Source organism: Lissotriton vulgaris, chromosome 7, assembly GCF_964263255.1.
Source record: "Lissotriton vulgaris chromosome 7, aLisVul1.2, whole genome shotgun sequence".
In the NCBI taxonomy this organism is placed as follows: Eukaryota; Metazoa; Chordata; class Amphibia; order Caudata; family Salamandridae; genus Lissotriton; species Lissotriton vulgaris.
This window is the reverse complement of record NC_141695.1, coordinates 1,066,647,100-1,066,665,982: the sequence shown is the minus strand read 5'-3', so window position 1 is coordinate 1,066,665,982 and position 18,883 is coordinate 1,066,647,100. Positions and strand designations below refer to the sequence as shown.

Below are 18,883 nucleotides of genomic sequence, written 5' to 3'. Positions count from 1 at the left end.
GTCTGTTTAGCAATTTCATCAGCAAAAGCATTCCCACGACCAACATCATCCGTGATTGCTTTATGAGCACTGCACTTTACAATCGCAACTTCAGTCGGCAAGGTTAGAGATTCCAACAAGTCGTTAACTAGCTGACCATGTTGGATCTTGGTCCCATGGGACGTAATGAAACCTCTTTCTCTCCACAACCGGCCAAAACTATGGGCCACGCCAAATGCGTACTGACTATCTGTAAACACATTCACTCTCTTTCCCTCAGCTAAAACACAAGCTCTCGTTAGAGCTATTAATTCTGCAGCTTGGGCAGAATTCTGACTCACTCTTGCAGTCTCCACAATCGTCTTCAAAGTAGTTACTGCGTAAGCAGCAGTCACATCACCATTCTCCAATTTAAAACATGACCCGTCCACATACAGCGTACCATCCGGATCGGATAACGGAGTATCCTTCAAGTCGATACGTCCTTTTGTCTCTTCCTCCGTTTTAAAACAGCAATCATGTGGCTCGGAATCACTCGACTCTTGATCAGTCGGCAACAGTGTTGCTGGATTCAATACATTACATCTTTTGATCTGAATATGACTCGCTAGTAATGTCAGTTCGTAACCAGATAGTCTCGCACTGGTAAGGTGTTGTGTCTTCGTTCGGTTCATGAGTGTATCCACTGCATGAGGAACCATGACCACTAGCATGTTGTTCATCACCAAACCAGCAGATTGTCGAATGGAAGCCGCAGCTGCCGCTGTAGCTCTCAAACAACTAGGCAACGCTCTGGCTACCGGATCTAATGTTGATGAGAAATACGCACAAAGGCGTTGTTTATCACCAAACTTCTGTGTCAGAACACTCAACGCGCAACCGTCTCTCTCGTGAACGTAGAGCGTGAATGGCTTACTGTAATCAGGTGTACCCAATACAGGAGCTGAACACAATGCTTTTCGTAATTCAGTAAAACTCTCTTGACATTCATCAGACCATGGCACCGGACTCTGAACATTTTTCCCAGTCAAGGCTACCAATGGTTTCGCTAAAAGAGAAAAATTTGGGGTCCACTGCCTACAGTAAGAGGTAATACCTAGAAAGGCACGTACTTCTCTCTGTGTGCGTGGAACACTCATCTGTGTAATTGCTTTTATTCTTTCTGGGGTCAACTTCCTTCCCTCCTTTGACAAGAGATGACCTAGGTAGGTCACTTCTTGGCAGCAATATTGCATTTTGGAAGGAGACACCTTGTGATTTAGTTTAGACAAATGATGCAATAAGGAAATTGTAGCTGCTTTGCAAGTTTCCTTGTCATCGGCAGCCACTAGAAGATCGTCTACGTACTGTACTAGGGCAGAACCTGGAGGAGGGACAAAAGAATCTAACTGGCTTTTTAATGCTTGACTATAAATAGATGGACTTTCACAATAGCCTTGTGGAGCTCGTTTAAATCTGAAACTTCGACCTCCTAAACAGAAGCCGAAAATATCTCTACTTTCTTCGGCTATCGGAATGCTGAAAAAGGCATTCTTTAAGTCGATAACTGAGAACCATGTGGCTGTAGCAGGAATCAATGTTAGCAAGGCAGTAATGTCCGGAACCACAGGAAACTGCGGAACCACAATTTTATTAACTTCTCTAAGGTCTATGACAAACCTGTACACTGTAGGTTTTGTAGGATCAGTTCGTTTCAAAATCGGTAGTACAGGGCTGTTACAGACATTTCCTCTAGTTTCTTCAATCACATCTTTCTTAATCAAATCTTGCACAATCAATAAAAGTGCACGTTCTCCTTCACTAGATATTTTATATTGGGGAATTCTTGGAAATTTTACATTTGCTTTCAAGGTTACCACATACGGTGGAATTTCTAGGAGACCTACATCATTAGGACCAGTCGCCCAAAGAGAATCAGGGAGTGAGCGTAGCTCTGGCGGGAGTGCGTCCATTGACAAGTACATCGGAGAGGTGATATTTTTACCCAACGTGAGTTGTACTCCTTCCGGAGAACAGTACAATGTCGCATAAAGTCGTTTTAACAAATCTAAACCAAGCAGATTTTCATTACAACCTGTCGTTAAAATCAGGGGTGCTTTCAAGTGGCACGGTCCAACAGAAATAGACAAAGGACCAGATATCGGGTTGTAAACAGGGGCGCCTGAAAAACCTACGGAAACATTTGTTGAGCCGGACAAAGGTGCGCCAGGGAGTTTCGCATGAATGATAGAACTTTTTGCGGCACCAGTATCCAACAGAAACGGTTCGATTACACCTGATGTTGCTACTGCGACATAAGGTCCACTCTGATCCACTGGAACTGATACTACTCCCTCTCTTTGTCCATGGCTGTCCTAGTACCCATTTTGCTGAAAACCCTCATCTATTTCACAATAGTCCTCAACAAGATATTGTTGAGATCTATTTTGCTGAGTAGATTGTCCATTTCGTTGATCAAAGTGATTGGAGGGATGATCATTCGTTTGTGGAGGCATAGCACCTCGTCCTCGACCTCTAGAATTCTGCACAAAACCACAACGACCTCTCTGAGCTGCTGCTGCATTATTTTGCGCTAAGATCGGACATTCATTTTTATAGTGACCTTCTTTCTTACAATACGCGCACTGATTCCATTGATATTGAGGCCTTGATGTATTATAATCTGTCCTTTGGTACGAACCTTGCTGCGTATTAGATTGATTCGTGCGAGGCGGATACGCCTGCTGCAAGAGAACTTTAGTTTTTAAATCTTTTGTTTTCTTCTCTGATTTCTCCTTTTCTTCTTTATCCCTATTTTCGTAGTACTGTGCAGTCGCAAGTATTTGCGCAGTTGTGGATACAGCCCACGCACTTTCTGAGTCTTTTAGTTTATTGCATAATTCAGGTAACAAATTATGCACAAATTTATCGACAAACAGTCTTTGTCCTCCCTCTGTGCTCATGTCCTGACCACTATGATCTACAAAAGTTTCTTCAAACCTCGTGAAGAAGTCGGAGACACTTTCGTCTTTCTTCTGCCTGCATGCTGACAACTTGTCCCAATTAACACGTAATGCTGGCATTAGAGTCTTCATTAGATCAATTATTCTACCTGGAAGATTAGCAATTAGGGGTTCGGGTTTTGCACCACCTATTTGCTGACCATCTGCTGCAGTGATAGCTGCCCAATCACCACCTAAGGCAGCTTGATGATCCTCTCTACGAATTTTAGCCCAAATTGGTTGTGGAACTACATTTCCAAATAACATATCAATGTCCGCTAAGTTCATTATACAGGCCTCAACTGTCTGTGTTAATTCCTTGTAATATCCAGCAGGATTCTTACGTGGATCTGGCAAGGCCTGTTTCACCGCTAGCACTTCAGCTCGCTTCCATGGAATGTGTATCCACACTCTTTGGAACTGTGCTGGAACAGCTGCAATACCAGCATTATTATCAGCTGCCACTGCTTCGCGCCAAATTGGAGGAACCTCCCTCATAGGATATTGGCGACTTAGCTTCGTTTTTCCTCTTTCTAAATCTCTCGGCGAACGAAGAGATGGATCATTCCTAAAACTTAAAATAAGTTCCATTGCTTCTTTTATATTATCACCCACTATCATTCCTGCAGCAAACTCTTTCTGAACTTTAATTAAATCTTCCAAATCTGATTCAACATCATCTTCTTCTATTTCTTCACGTAACAACGAGCACATCTCATCAAAGACATACCGTTGCGTTGGTTCCTTCCACTGCATAAATGTATCTAGCACATCTCTCGTACTATATCTTCTACTCTTCGAAATCCATCTGAGAGCCGTGGAATCTAAAATTCCCCGTTCCTCAGTACTTGGAAGCTGACTACGTCTCTGAACAGAGTCAGGAGTAGGAGTCTTAATTAAAGTTTTATATAAAGGAGACAGCATATTAGTAACAGAATCAGTGATTCTTCGACGAACAGAAAGTGGAGTTAACACACTCGCAGACGTAGAGAACGCAGTAGAGGTAGGAATAGATAATGGAACAGTAGGAGTATCGAGATAAATAGTTTGTGGAACAGTAGGTGCAAGTGACACAGATATAGGTATAGAAGTTGGCAATTCAGGAAGAGGAGGAGCTGTAGGAACATTTACATTGATCACAGGAGGTACGGGAACTTGATTCGGAGGGACAGGAGCAAGAACACCAGGTTGTCCAGCAACCGGCAATTGAACATTCGGGACAAGTGGAGCCGTAGCACCTTGTGCATACGGTGGAGGTGACCATAACAGATAAGACAACAGAGGATCGTTTTCGGAATCCTCCAGTATCTTAGCCATTTTCGATGGCAAGGCAGGATAGCACTTGTCAATCGCTAAATTATGCTCTCTAATGGCCACATCTATGGCTTTTTCACACTCGTTAGCCTGCAACTGCTTAGCCGCTTGCTCTAGAGTCAACTCTTCTTGTTCTTTCTGTTCTTTCTTCAACCTTTTCATTTCTCTCTGTTTGGATTCTTTTCGCCAGTAACGGAAAGAATCAAACATTGCCGGCCGGGCTTTCTTCCTAAACAATTTCGCTTCTAAGTTGTCGAGAATCTCGGGTTCAAAACTACCATGCAGTGGCCAACTAAGGACACCATCCTTCGCAGTGTAACGGACCCATACCTCATTATAAGATATAGGACCCACACCAAATTTACAATATAAATCATATAGGGGAGTCCCAATCGGAGGAACCAGACAGGAGTCCTCCAATCGTGAGTCACGGTTGCAACCAAAGCAAGACAACATTTTCCGACTTACCATTTTTCAGTCCGGAACACAAAACAAACAAAACACAAAACAGATGTGTGCACTTAAACCAAGAATTTAGGCCTACCAAAACGAACTGTTGTATCGATACCCAAACTAAACCAAATAGATTATCGTAACCAGAACAACCTATGATAATCCTACTAAGAACCAAACCAAACCGAACCAATCAAGGATTTTAACAATCCTCACAAAGTAACCAGCTAGCTATCACTAAATACTTAACTGAGTCACTGAAGACGTCACCAAGGAGAAACCCGTCACGTTTCGCCGTACTAAGGACTGCACCTCGGGTCCAAGACAGGGCGACGGTCAAGGCAACGGCCCACTGCAGCCGTCTTGAACGGGAATCCTCGTGGAAGAGAACTTCGGGCCACTTTTGCGATATGCCGGGATCGATGAAGTGGGGCGCCTCCCTCGGGAATCTTCACACGAAGCTTCTCGAACTCTTCAGGCTTTTGGACCGGTACCGAATGACGTCGCCCTACGTTGGGCGCCAATTGGAGTTCTGGACTTTTTGGTTCCGTCCAGAGGTGTCAGGGAACAACACCCAAAGACCCCGGAGTTCCACCTGCCTTGGTGCACAAATGAACAGAAACACGGGCTTCTCGATGGTGGCGTCAAAGACCAAAGGTTTATTACTGCAGGGACACAGAAGTCACAGATACTACACACGGGCAGAATCTAGGAGCCTGTTCAAATTGTAAAAGGTGGGTTGCTCCTTATATACTAGTTTTTGGCCTTCAGGCGAATTCTTCACATGTTGGTACATTCCCAAAACCTTTGTGTCATAAACAATAAATATTTGGCGTACACAGGAACCGTTGATAAAATCTGATACGAAACATCTTACGAAGAGGGGTTCCCACTAGTTCATCACAATCCCTTGTTAATATTGCATTCAAGAGCCGGACCGCCTCATCGTAAATTTCGTTACCTCCCCCTAATAAAGATTCAGAAAGAAAGGAACGGAGCCAGGTGTGGAAGATAGGAAAGCGGGATAAGAGATGCTTGTGGGTTGTAAATGGGCAAGGCTACCGGCTTCGGCCGCCTAATCATGATCAGGACAATGGACACGAAGACCAGTTTAGTAAGACTGGCCTCGGGCAGAGGAGGCAGCCTTTGTTGAGTCATGCAGCTACAGCGTGATCTGGTTTAAGGTGCACGTGTCATGAAAGAGGTGAATCTCCGGCTAAGGCTACGTGTCCTTAATCGAAATGAAGTGATCAGAGGTTATTGCGTATGTGAGGGCAAGAAACACAAAATGGCTGCCATGATCTAAGATGGATGCCGTGGGTAGATCAGAAATGTGTTAATAAAAGGAGTGCTCTTGCTTGTAGCGTAGCGAAAACACCAGGGTATGCTAAATGGATCGTTTGCGGTTCACTGATACCAATATTGTGTACTTCCGACTAACTTGAAAACACGGGTTCAAATCGTCACAGAACCGTCACGGAACCTCAGTCTGGAAGTTGAAAGGCAGGGGTGGAGGAGTAGAGGTATCCCCAAGCATTAGGCTTTGGTTATTCAGCAGTCCCAGGAGCCATCTGCTCTTAAATCCTATGGTCGTCACTGGGACAACTTCAAATGTTGGTATCTGGGCCTGTCATTGTCTCCTTTGGTTTGTCCTTTGCCTGATGTTCTCCAGTTTCTCTGGGAGGGGTTTGAGAAAGGTCTGTCTGTCTCCACTTTGCGGGCCATGTGGGCAGCTATCCGGGCTTTCCATTTGCCTTGGGGGAAGTTGCTGGATGTTAATGACCTGGTTTCTTATTTTTTACGCAGCTTTTCCATTTTGTGTCCTGTGGTTCGGCCTTCTTTTCCTCTTTTGGACATTCCTTTGGTGTTGAGTGCTTTGGTGGCTGCACCTTTTGAACCTTTGGGGAAGGTTGATCTGAAGTTTGTTACTTTCAAAGTTGTTTTTTTGGTGGCTAATACTTCGGCTAGGTGCCTTGGGCAGTTGGGGGCATTGATAGCTAGGGAGCCTTTTCTTTCCTTTTCTGAGGATGGCATGGTTCTTTGTTTGGACTCGTCCTTTGTTCCCAAAGTTTCTTCCCAATGCCATCGCTCCTAAGAGCTGGTCTTGCCTGTTCTGTGTTCCGAACAGGTGGATGGAGATCTTCCCTGGTCTTTGCTGGATGTTTGCCATGCGTTACAGATCTATGTGTACCGTACTCGTCCTTTTCAGCAGTCTGACTCCCTGTTTGTTTCCTTTGGGGTGGCCGCCAGGAGGTGTAGGGATTCCACTTCCGCCATTGGTCGCTGGTTGAAATAAGTCATTATGTCGGCCTATGCCCTTTCGGGCTCCCCTCCTCCGGCTGGGGTTCAGGGGTGTTTAACACTGGGTGGCAGCTTTATGGGCGGAAGTTTGTGGGGTGTCCCTGTCTGAGATTTGTAGGGCAGCCACTTGGGCATCATTACCGTATTCTGAATGTTCTGGGGGATGATGCTAACTTTGGTTTGGGGGTGCTTCAGGCTGTGTGCGCCTGATCCCCCTTTCTTTTCTTTTTTGTGCTATTTCAATAAATTGTTGGATTTGCTATGGCTCTGTGTCCTGGTGGTTTGTTGTGTGATGATGGCTGGTTGCAGCTTGGGTATGCTCACTTGTTAGTATGAAGGGGACGAGGACTGGATGGACCTGGGGGTAATGTCCTATTACTTACTGGTAATCTTCATTACTCCGGGTCCTGTTGTCCTCGTCCCCTTCATGGCATCCCTCTCTCCCAGGCTTCCTGGGCCTCATCTGAGGCTTGGTGGTTCAGGCGGAATGCTGGGTAGAGTATGGTTATGTACTCCCAATAGGGGGAGAGGGGCATACCAGCATTCCTTCTTTTCTTTTTTCTGTTGGTGAGGTAGATTATCTATATATTATGAAGGGACGAGCACAACGCGACCCAGCATAATGAAGATTACCAGTAAGTAATAGGACATTCTGCTTTTGCTCTTGGCAGAGTAAACCTGAGTTTGGTTTAGTACTTTGTGGATTAGCTTGATGTGAGCTGATCAGGCAAAGTATTCGTTGTGGCTGTTTTGTCTTTACCAGATGTGAAGATTAGGGTTTGGGTAAATTAGTGAGTCCGATTTTAATGTTTTATCTTTTGCACTGTGGGTAAGTTCCCCCTCACTAAGTTCCCCCAATCCTGGCACAGTAACTCCCACAAATGGTTTACCCCCCACCTAAAAGCCCTCCATCTGGAACTCCGCCAGTTAGAGCGCAAGTGGAGGAGAGACTACAGCCCTGTGAGCAGAGACGCCTACGTGGCCGCCCGCAATGGGTACAAACTTGCCATTCTGGCTGCCAAAAAAACCTATGCCTCTGGTAAAATTTTATCTGCCCCTGGCCAGTCTAAGGAAATTTTTAAAATCCTTAATGAATTCACTTCCGACCCCAGGACGCTTCCCACTCAGGCCCCTACACAGGAAGCATGTAATGCCCTCAGCACTTTTTTCGTTGAAAAAATCGTATTGATTAGGGACACCATCCCTGTTACGGTTCCTGGCGCTGGATCTGTTCCCCCCCCCCACAACACCTTTTCTTTTACACAATTCCCTCTTCTAGACTCCACCTCTTTGGCCACTCTTGCCACCCGTATTAAGTCGGGATCCCCGGATGACTGCTGCCCCCCCTCCATCCTTAGGGACATCTGTCATACTCTACCTGACTGTATCCTCCCCCTGCTAAATTCTTCCCTTTCTTCTGGGACGGTGCCGGGCTCCTTCAAGGAGGCCGTGTTGGTGCCTCTTTTGAAGAAGCCGGGGGCTGACCCCGCTGCTCCGGCAAACTACCGCCCCATCTCTCTCTTACCTTTCTTCTCAAAAATCCTGGAAGCCCACGTCACCACCTGTCTCTCACAGTTTATCGAGAGTTCCAACTTCCTCGAGGTCAACCAAGCTGGCTTCAGACCCGGCCACTCTACGGAGACAGTGATCTTGGCCGTGCTGGATGCCCTGAGGGACGGTGTTGACAGGGGTACCCCCCAGGCCCTGGTACTGTTAGATCTGTCAGCCGCCTTCGACACGGTGGATCATAACATCCTTCTCCACCGTGTCGAGCAGGCTGGTATCCAGGGCCTGGCTCTGGCCTGGGTCAGATCCTTCCTGACGGGCAGGTCTCAGACCCTAAGCCTGGGTGCTTTTAGGGCTCCTAGAGAGCATTCGCTCTGTGGGGTCCCCCAGGGTTCTTCTCTGTCCCCTCTCCTTTTATATCTTTATCTTCGCCCCCTTCTTCTTTCCCTAAGGCTGTGGGACGTTACCGTGTTTAATTACGCGGACGACCTGCAGCTCATCTTTTCTCTTAACTCCCCCTCTGCTATTTCTAACTTTCAGTCAGCTATGTCCCATATTCTCCAGTGGATGGGCCATAACCAGCTAAAGTTGAACCCCGGTAAGACGGAGCTCCTCCTCCCTGGTAGGAGCTCCACTTTCTGGGGGCCTCAATTCTGGCCGGTGGAATTGGGCCCTTCTCCCACCCCTGTGGCTTCGGTGAAGAGCCTAGGGGTCACTATTGACTCCGCTCTATCCCTAGGGCCGCAGGTGGGGACCGTGGTCTCGTCCTGCATCTACCAACTGCGCAGGATCAGGAAAGTGGCATATCTTCTGACACCTGATGCCCTCCTGCAGGTCATCATGGCCCTCGTCCTCTCCCGCCTAGATTTTTCCAACTCGATCTACCATGGTCTGCCTAAAACATCGATGGGCAGACTACAGGTGGTCCAAAATCAGGCGGCGAGATTGGCCTTAGGGATCCCGAAGTGGCAATCTGCCAGGCCCCTTCTCGTCAAACTCCACTGGCTTCCTGTTGCTTCTAGGGCAGCCTTCAAGATCGGCTGCCTTACTTTCAAATCTTTGGCTGGTTCCTGTCCCACCTTTGTAAAATCTCTCATCTGACCCTACTGCCCGTCCCGCAATTTGAGATCTTCCCATCTTCACTTCTTGACTGTTCCCTCTTATAAGCTCTGCAGATCTGGAGGCCGGAGATTTGCATACCTGGCCCCCAAGCTCTGGAACTCTTTCCCTCTCTCCCTTAAAATTTCCAACTCTCTGACCCTTTTTCGTAAATCTTTAAAAACTTGGCTTTTTCCCCAATCTGGCTAATCTCTCTGTCCCCTCTATTTCCAACCAGCGCCAGGAAACCCATGGTGTCAGTGCGCTTTACAAGCACCCCTTACGATACGATACGATACGATACGGTAATTTTCTCTATGTGGGACTCGCATTTCACCTTCTTCAGTGACTTTGTCAGGACTCCTGCGTCCCATTTTCCTTCTGGCACATTGGGTTCCACCAGTACTATTCTGTTTCAGCTCATCTACATTTGTCCCTCTTCTATACCTCCATCATCCTTTTCAATCCAATGAATAGACTCACACTATTAAAAAACACAGTCATTGCTTCAATTCCTAAGGATACAAATATACCACACTTAGAAAACGTCGCCATTGAAAACACAGACGCTGACCTGTTTAATACTGAGAGTATCCCTTTAATCTTTCAAGTCAGCTCTTCCCCAAAGCTGGCTAACATGTCGATATCTGTTGGCACCCAGTCAGACCCACCTCCCCCTACCAACCTTTTAATCGATCTTAATACCCCCATAGATCCAAAGGCTTTTGAACATCCTAGTCTAAGCCTTTCTGTGGCTCAAATAGGCTCAGGGGTTGATCAACATTTGCAAACACGACCTCCCCCTCCTATGGAACTATTAACTGAAAACAATTCTTTAAAAAACAAACGTGGAATTATTCGCTCGCCTCCTAAAAAACGAAGGAAAAGAGGCGGGGGAAAAATAGCGAGCCCTGCTTGTAACTTGTTGCCTCCTAAAGTCTTGAAATTGTAGAAAGGATCCCGACTAGTCCATCTAATATCATTCCTTCTTATGTGCCTCCATCATTGAAAGACTTTACTGAGGCGATGGAACAGCTTTTGAAAGCCTTACTGCTACCAATAGTAGAGAGGGTCAAGAGACTAGGCGCCCAATTAGATACTCTTGTCGAAGGTGTGAGAAGTTGGCCCGATATGCAACGTTCGCTATTCTAGCGACCGCTATGTATCGTTCCAACGACCCTTATGGTGTTTGGTTGTAAGTCAACCTATAGACCAGCTATCCTAGTAGCGTGGATACGAGCAGTCTAAGGCTAAAGACTCGAGAGGGCGCGTTAAGCCAGCTGTTTACCACACATGTACCCCTTGAACACCCAGTGAAAGGACACCACACAAGTGTTATGAAAATAAACAGTATTTTTATTAAGAATCACAACAGCCCTGTACTCTTTATGAGGACAGGGTACTAAGCACAAACCAAATCTCTTTAGCAAATACTTCAAGTGCACAATTAAAACAAGTGTCCGAGGACACGGAAAGATTAAGGTCTCGGGCGGACCCGATAAGGCAAGTCGGAAGCGAGGGACTCAGGACCCTAGAGTAAGGAGGCTATGCAGGCACCGAAATGCCGAGTTACCTAGCCACGAGGGCTGCGGCTGCACAAGTCTTACAGGCGTCGGGGTCTTCGCTGACGAGCCAGGAGCCGGAAGAAAAGGAGTTGCTGGCCGGCGACCAGTGCTGAATAGTTCGTAGAGATCCAAGCCTGGATCGGAGATTGATGAAACCTGAAAGCAGAGGGGACCAAGTTCGTACTACTAGCCAGTAGTCAGAGGGTACCAGGATGGCACCGGTTGGCCGTCACCTCGACCAGGTGAGTGGGCGACGCTAGGCTCTGCAGTCTCACGGACCAGGAGGCGTTGTCGGCGACCACGGTGGAGGTGCGAGCTGTCCCACGAAGGATGATGCTGTCGGCGTCGCTGGGCCCAGGATGGGGCAACAAGCCTTGGCAGATCTCAGGGCCACGTGGTGGGCCTAAGATGGCGTCTTGAGTGGACCAGGAGGGTCCGGGGTGCTTCTCGCAAAGATGGAAGCAAGGGCCAGTCTGGAGCAACCAGACCAGCAGTGATGATTCTCGGATGTCGTCACAGAAGGGCACAAGCCAGCGGCTAGTGACCAGACAACGTGCTGAGCAGCGAGCAGAAGGGCCCCACAAAGATCGTGGAGATGCTGGGAGACTGCACTTCGGTGCTGGAGCGGCTCAGGGTCGGGGCTTCTCGGACCCCAGAGCACTCACCAGAGAGTTACCTCGATGGTCGTGCTGGTTTTAAGAGCGTGCAGGTTCTGATGATGGCCGGTCCCTCGAGGTCTCGTCGCACCCACAGATCACAGCTGAGCTGATGACGTGGGTAGAGGTCAGAGGTGCCAGGGAAGCCGGTTCTCGTCGAGCTGGGCCGTCGGATTCCTTGAGGAAGGACTTACAGCAAACCGCAGAGTTCTTAGTTGGTGCCCGCTGATGCAGGGTGACTACTCCTTAGTCACAAGGGAGAAATCTTGAGAAGAGTCTTGAATGTCCTTTCGTAGAAAGTAGTTCTTGAATCAAAGATGATCTAATTTGGAAGGGTCCCCGCTCCGGTCTTTATTCTAAAGAAAGGGGTGGGTACATGACTAGGTCCTGCCCTAAGGGTGGGACCAGGAAGGGGGGTAGTTACACCCCTCTCCCCTGCCGGACTTTCCCCAGGCCAGGGCTGTCGCCCCTGGAACTGGTTCTAACCGGCAGATGCGTAGTGAGCACCGGGGTGCCACTCCGCAGTCACCTTCTCGCCAAAGCCCTACCTACCCAGAATACACAAACCCCGTCTGGGACGGTGCGAACACCGCCCTCGACAGGAAACCCTTTGTCCAAGTGCTCCTCGCTGGAAGGACTCCCAGCAGCAGGAGGTCAGACTCGTGTCTGTGGTGGCAGCATCCATTTTGTGGAGCTGAGGCTTCAGTTAACTTTAACCGGGGTTCACAGTTACGTACATGTCGTGTCCCTCTAGAAGGGTGGAATGCTAACCTCGTCGCCAGCATTGGTGAGAGGGCAGCACCCCGATTCGTATGACACCTTACTCGACATGCCTTGATAACGCGACACCGGAGTTACCGATATGGTACGCGTTATCATGGAACAGCTATTGGGTCTTGATTCCGCAAGCTGCAACCGGGCTCGGCTCGGGCCTGAACCTAGCTCACACGAGCCCACGCACTCTGCCTTCAGGATCGTTAAGGCCTGCCATAGGAGTGACTGATAGGAACTCGGGTGTCCATTGTATGGTTAGATATAGAGCTACTATACCTAAAGCGAAGGGTGGTTACACGTCTTCGCCCCAGCTGTCGTGCAGCCAGTTGTGTCAAATTTAGGAGGCCAGCCAGGGGTGGCATAATACATGCTTCAGCCCCTGGCGGCCCTGGGTACACCTATGCCCTGCGTTACGGGGTCTGATAAGGTGGCCCAGTACCAATTGGTAGATGCACCTAGGGTACATATCGTAATTTAGAAAGAGAACAGCCAGGCTGTGGGTCTGATTAGCAGGCCCACAGCCAGAGAAAGTCGTAAACCAGTGAAACAAAAGCAAAAAATCTGGGTGATCATGGGATTGCAGACCCTACTCTCCTACATGACCCCCCCCCAAACGTCGGAACAATAAGCTAACCTTGACCAGGTGAGTCTTCTTGTTCTAAGTGGAAATATCTGGAGAGCCCATCGGCATTGCCATGATCAGTACCAGGTCTATGTTCCACTGTAAAGTCCATCCCCTGTAGGGAAATGGACCACCTAAGCAGTTTGGGGTTTTCACCCTTCATCTGATTTAGCCACAAGAGGGGCTTATGGTCGGTCTGAATCTTGAAGTGAGTGCCAAACAAGTATGGCCTCAGCTTCTTCAGGGCCCAAACCACAGCAAAGGCCTCCCTCTCAATAGCTGACCAATTCTTCTCTCTAGGGGTCAGCCTTCTGCTTATAAAAGCAATGGGCTGGTCTTGACCATCAAAATTCAGCTGAGAAAGAACAGCTCCCACACCCAACTCAGAAGCATCTGTTTGGACAATGAATGGTTTGGAGTAGTCCGGACTCTTGAGGATAGGCGCCGTGCACATGGCCTGCTTTAGGTCATTGAATGCTTTTTGACAGCTCGCTGTCCACTGAACTTTTTTTGGCATTTTCTTACTTGTCAGTTCGTTTAATGGTGTCACAATTGAACCATAGTTCCTGACAAACTTCCTATAGTAACCAGTCAGGCCCAAGAAAGCTCGAACCTGAGTCTGGGTGGTTGGAGGAGCCCAGTCCCTGATTGACTGTATCTTGCTCTCCAGTGGCTGAACCTGACCTCCACCTACAAGGTGGCCCAGGTATACAACCTGTGTCTGCCCTATCTGGCACTTGGTGGCCTTGATAGTGAGACCTGCTGCTTGCAGTGCCTCTAACGTCTTCCGCAGGTGGACCAGGTGATCCTCCCAGGTGGAGCTAAAGACAGCAATATCGTCAAGATACGCCGCACAGAAGTCATCCAGCCCAGTAAGGACTTGATTCACCAACCGTTGGAAGGTGGCAGGTGCATTTTTCAGACCAAAGGGCATCACCACGAACTGATAATGCCCACCAGGGGTTGAAAATGCGGTTTTAGGCTTGGCGTCCTCAGCTAACCTGATTTGCCAATACCCAGCTGTCAGGTCAAACGTACTTAAGTAGTTGGCCGAAGCCAATCTATCGATAAGCTCGTCTGCCCTTGGTATTGGGTGGGCGTCAGTCTTAGTGACTGCATTGAGACCCCTGTAGTCTACGCAAAACCTCATCTCTCTCTTACCACCCTGGGTGTGAGGTTTCGGCACTAGAACTACGGGACTAGCCCAAGGGCTATCCGAGGGTTCAATGACTCCCAGCTCCAACATTTTCTGCACTTCACTCTTGATGCAGTCTCTAACGTGATCAGGCTGCCTGTAGATTTTACTCTTGACGGGCAAGCTGTCACCAGTGTCAACCTCATGGGTGCACCAATCGGTCTGGCTGGGTGTTAGAGAAAACATATGTCTGAACGACTGAAGAACCTGTTTACAGTCGCTCTGTTGATGTTCGGAGAGGCTGCCACAAAAGACAACACCATCTACCGAGCCATCGTCAGGATTCTGAGTGAGCAGGTCGGGGAGAGGGTCACTCTCCTCTTCCTGTCCCTCATCTAGGGCCATGAGCAAACTCATGTCCTTCCTGTCGACATATGCTTTTAACCTGTTGACATGAAGCACCCTGTGGGGGCTCCGGGGAGTTCCCAGGTCGACCAGGTAGGTGACCTCTCCCTTTTTCTCCAGGATGGTGTAGGGCCCGGACCATTTGTCCTTGAGTGCTGCTGGGGCCACTGGCTCCAACACCCACACCTTCTGTCCGGGCTGGTAAACAGTCAAGACAGCCTTTTGGTCATGCCAAGCTTTTTGGAGTTCTTGGCTGGCCTTAAGGTTTTCAGATGCCTTTTCCATGTATTCAGCCATCCGCGAGCGGAGGCCAAGCACATAGTCCACTATGTTGGCTGCAGGCTTTTTGAGAGGTCTCTCCCATCCTTCCTTCACCAAACACAGGGGTCCCCTTACAGGATGCCCGTACAAAAGTTCAAAAGGGCTGTAGCCAACCCCCTTCTGCGGGACTTCTCTGTAGGCGAACAAGAGGCAGGGGATCAGGACGTCCCATCTACGCCGAAGCTTTTCCGGTAGTCCATGAATCATCCCTTTTAGGGTCCTGTTGAATCTCTCAACAAGCCCATTGCATTGTGGATGATAGGGTGTAGTGAACTTGTAGTTAACACCACATTCCTTCCACATAGCAGTTAAGTAGCTCGACATAAAGTTTGCACCTCTGTCGGAGACGACCTCCTTAGGGAAGCCCACTCTGGAGAACACTCCAACTAGGGCTCTTGCCACAACAGGTGCTGTAGTGGTCCTAAGGGGAATAGCTTCAGGATACCTGGTGGCATGATCCACTACCACCAGTATAAACTTGTGCCCTGATGCTGTAGGTGGTTCCATGGGACCGACGATGTCGATCCCCACCCGTTCAAAGGGCACCCCCACCACAGGCATTGGTATAAGGGGGGCCTTTGTCGTGCCACCTGACTTACCACTGGCTTGGCAAGTGACACAGGAGCGGCAAAACTCCTTGGTATCTTCGTTCATGTGAGGCCAGTGAAAGTGTGAGACAAGCCTGTCCCACGTTTTCGTCTGGCCTAAGTGACCTGCTAAGGGAATCTCGTGGGCCAAGGTAAGTAGGAAACCACGCTGAGACAAGGGTACAACCAGCCTCCTGGTCATGCCAGGCTTGGGGTCTCTTGACTCAGTGTACAGGAGTCCATCTTCCCAGTATACCTTGTGGGTACCTGTGGCGTTCCCAGCAGCCTCAGCAGCAGCCTGCTGTCTGAGGGGTTCAAGAGAAGGGCAGTCTAACTGGTCCTTCCCCAGGTCTTCCCTTGAGGGTCCCCCTGAACCCAAGAATTCAACTTGATCAAGTTCGAATTCCCTAGGCTCAGTTTCCCTCAATTCCTGTAGGTCAGCCTCCTCTGAGACTTGATCCTCGACCTGGGGCAAGGGGGAAGGCGCAGCCTTAACCCTACCGCTCTTTTTCTTGGGAGGTGTCTGGTCCATTGTTCCAGGATCCAGCACCTGTTCAGTGGGGCATTTCCTGACCTGTGACCTAGTCACAGCGAACACATGTGCTGGCAAACCTAACATTTCCATGTGAGTCCGGTGCTCCACTTCTGACCATTGTGACGACTCCAAATCATTGCCCAACAAACAATCCACTGGGAGGTCTGGACTAACTACAACCTTCTTTTGGCCAGTTACCCCTCCCCAGGAGAAAGCTACAATTGCCATACTGTGATTGGTAGTGACATTGCTTGCATTGGTCACCAGGAATTCTGTACCTGGCATGATCTGTCCAGGGTCCACAAAGTTAGGCGTCACCATGGTGACGCTGGCACAAGTGTCCCTATAGGCCTGAGCCATCTTTCCATTTATGAAAGGCGTCTGTCGGTATTTGCCCAAAGTATTGGGGCTTACGTCAGGGGATACGTCCGCGTCCCCTGTACTGACAAGGACAGCCTGAGTGAGTGTGCCAACTAAGTTGTCACGCCCCTCAGAACCCAGGGTTAACCCTACTAAACCCTTGGGAGGCGCACTACCACTGCTGACTGTACTAGGGGGCACAGGTGCCTTAGGGGCTGCAGTGGCAGGAGTCTGCCCTCCTCCTTTCTTGGTGCACTCACTAAACCAGTGAGATTTACTTTTACAGTACTGGCACCATCTTTTGGATTGGCCTTCTTTCTTCTTTTGGGGAGCCTGACCCCCACCCTCTTTGGGTTGTTGGGGACCTGTCGAAGACTTCTGGTCATTTTGTTCCCCTTTAGAATCTTTACCCTTCTGGTCTGCTTTCTTCTGACCACCTTGATTCTGGCCCTGGTTCTGTTTAACTCTTGTACGAACCCATCTGTCTGCCTTCTTTCCCAATTCTTGGGGAGAGGTCAGGTCCGAGTCGACAAGATGCTGATGCAACAACTGGTTCTGACAATTGTTTAAAATTTGTTCTCTCATCATCAAATTATACAATCCTTGATAATCAGTAACCTTACTGCCCAGCAACCAGCCCTCAAAAGCCTTAGTGGCACAATCGACAAAATCAGACCAATCTTGAGACTGCGTTTTCTGGGTATCCCTGAACAGCACCCTGTACTGCTCAGTGGTTAGGCCGAACCCTTCAACGAGTGTATTTTTCAAGATTTGGTAATTGTTAGCATCCTCCACCCTTGTGGTGAGGAGCTTGTCTCTTCCTTTTCCTTCAAAGGAGAGCCACAAGATAGCTGCCCACTGACTCTGGGGAACACCCTGCACAGTGCAGGCCCTCTCCAAAGCAGTAATCCATTTGTGGATGTCGTCCCCTTGTTTAAAGGGGGGCACTATCTTACCAAGGTGTTTCGTATCGAAACTCTTTTCCCTATTACTAGGTACATTGCTGCCACCAGTGGGGACTGCCCCACTTAACTGTTGCTCTCTAGCAAAGGCAAGCCTTTCTTTGGCCAGGGCAAGTTCTTCCCTTTCGATCCTCAGATTAGCTGCCCTTTCCTTAGCTTCGTACACTCTCCTCTGAGGGGACGTCATCCCTCTTTGAGAAGAGTTGTGAGAGCCATTGGTTTGAAGGGATCTGCCAGAGTCTCTTGACAGAGATCGGGCTCGTCCATTCCCAATGTTAAGCTGACCTGATAGTGGCCCCAGGGGTCCCTCAGTACCGCTATCATGTTTGCTTAAGTTGGACCTGCTTAGTCTGACGACTTCTACCTGTCCCTTATCTGCCTCATCCCCAGAGAGATCCTCATCCTCATCCTCCTCCACATCTTCGTTCTCAGTTGCGAGGTGGATGAGGTCAGGATCGTCTCGGGTTCCCTCGAGGGGAGGCATGTCTCCTTCTGGATTAGAAGAGCTACGAAGTTTCTCAGCTCTTCTGGCATCATAAGTCTCCAAGAGACCAATCAGAAAGGACGTGGTGGGGTTAGACCCCTGCTGAATCTTCCTGGAGTGACACAGTCGTCTTAACTCCTTGAAGCTCAGCACAGTATATCCTGAAGGGATGACCTGTGGAGGGTCAACTGACACAAGGGGAGACCCAGAGTTTCCTCCTTTGTCCGACATACTGTTTCTAGTGTGGTGTAAGTGATGCACCTACCTACACTACGTGTTTACCTACTGTACCCTTGCTAAGAGTTGTAGCCAAGGTGTGCTAAGCCTTGAGGAGCTACAACAGCTGGTTCAGTAGAACTCAGAGTATTCTAAGCTTTTAGTTATATGTACTAACAGTACTTGTGCGATCTTTCAACAAGATATTCTTAGGATACGTGTGGTAAAACAACAGCAAGCTCAAATCCCAACCGCTGCTCACCAATGTGAGAAGTTGGCCCGATATGCAACGTTCGCTATTCTAGCGACCGCTATGTATCGTTCCAACGACCCTTATGGTGTTTGGTTGTAAGTCAACCTATAGACCAGCTATCCTAGTAGCGTGGATACGAGCAGTCTAAGGCTAAAGACTCGAGAGGGCGCGTTAAGCCAGCTGTTTACCACACATGTACCCCTTGAACACCCAGTGAAAGGACACCACACAAGTGTTATGAAAATAAACAGTATTTTTATTAAGAATCACAACAGCCCTGTACTCTTTATGAGGACAGGGTACTAAGCACAAACCAAATCTCTTTAGCAAATACTTCAAGTGCACAATTAAAACAAGTGTCCGAGGACACGGAAAG

General features: G+C 48.6%; 1 protein-coding gene across 1 annotated transcript in view; it reads left to right on the top strand.

Moving 5' to 3' along the window:
- The window catches only part of SMIM32 (small integral membrane protein 32), a 105,881-nt gene that overhangs the window by 66,626 nt on the left and 20,372 nt on the right, over positions 1-18,883 (top strand). The window lies entirely within an intron of this gene.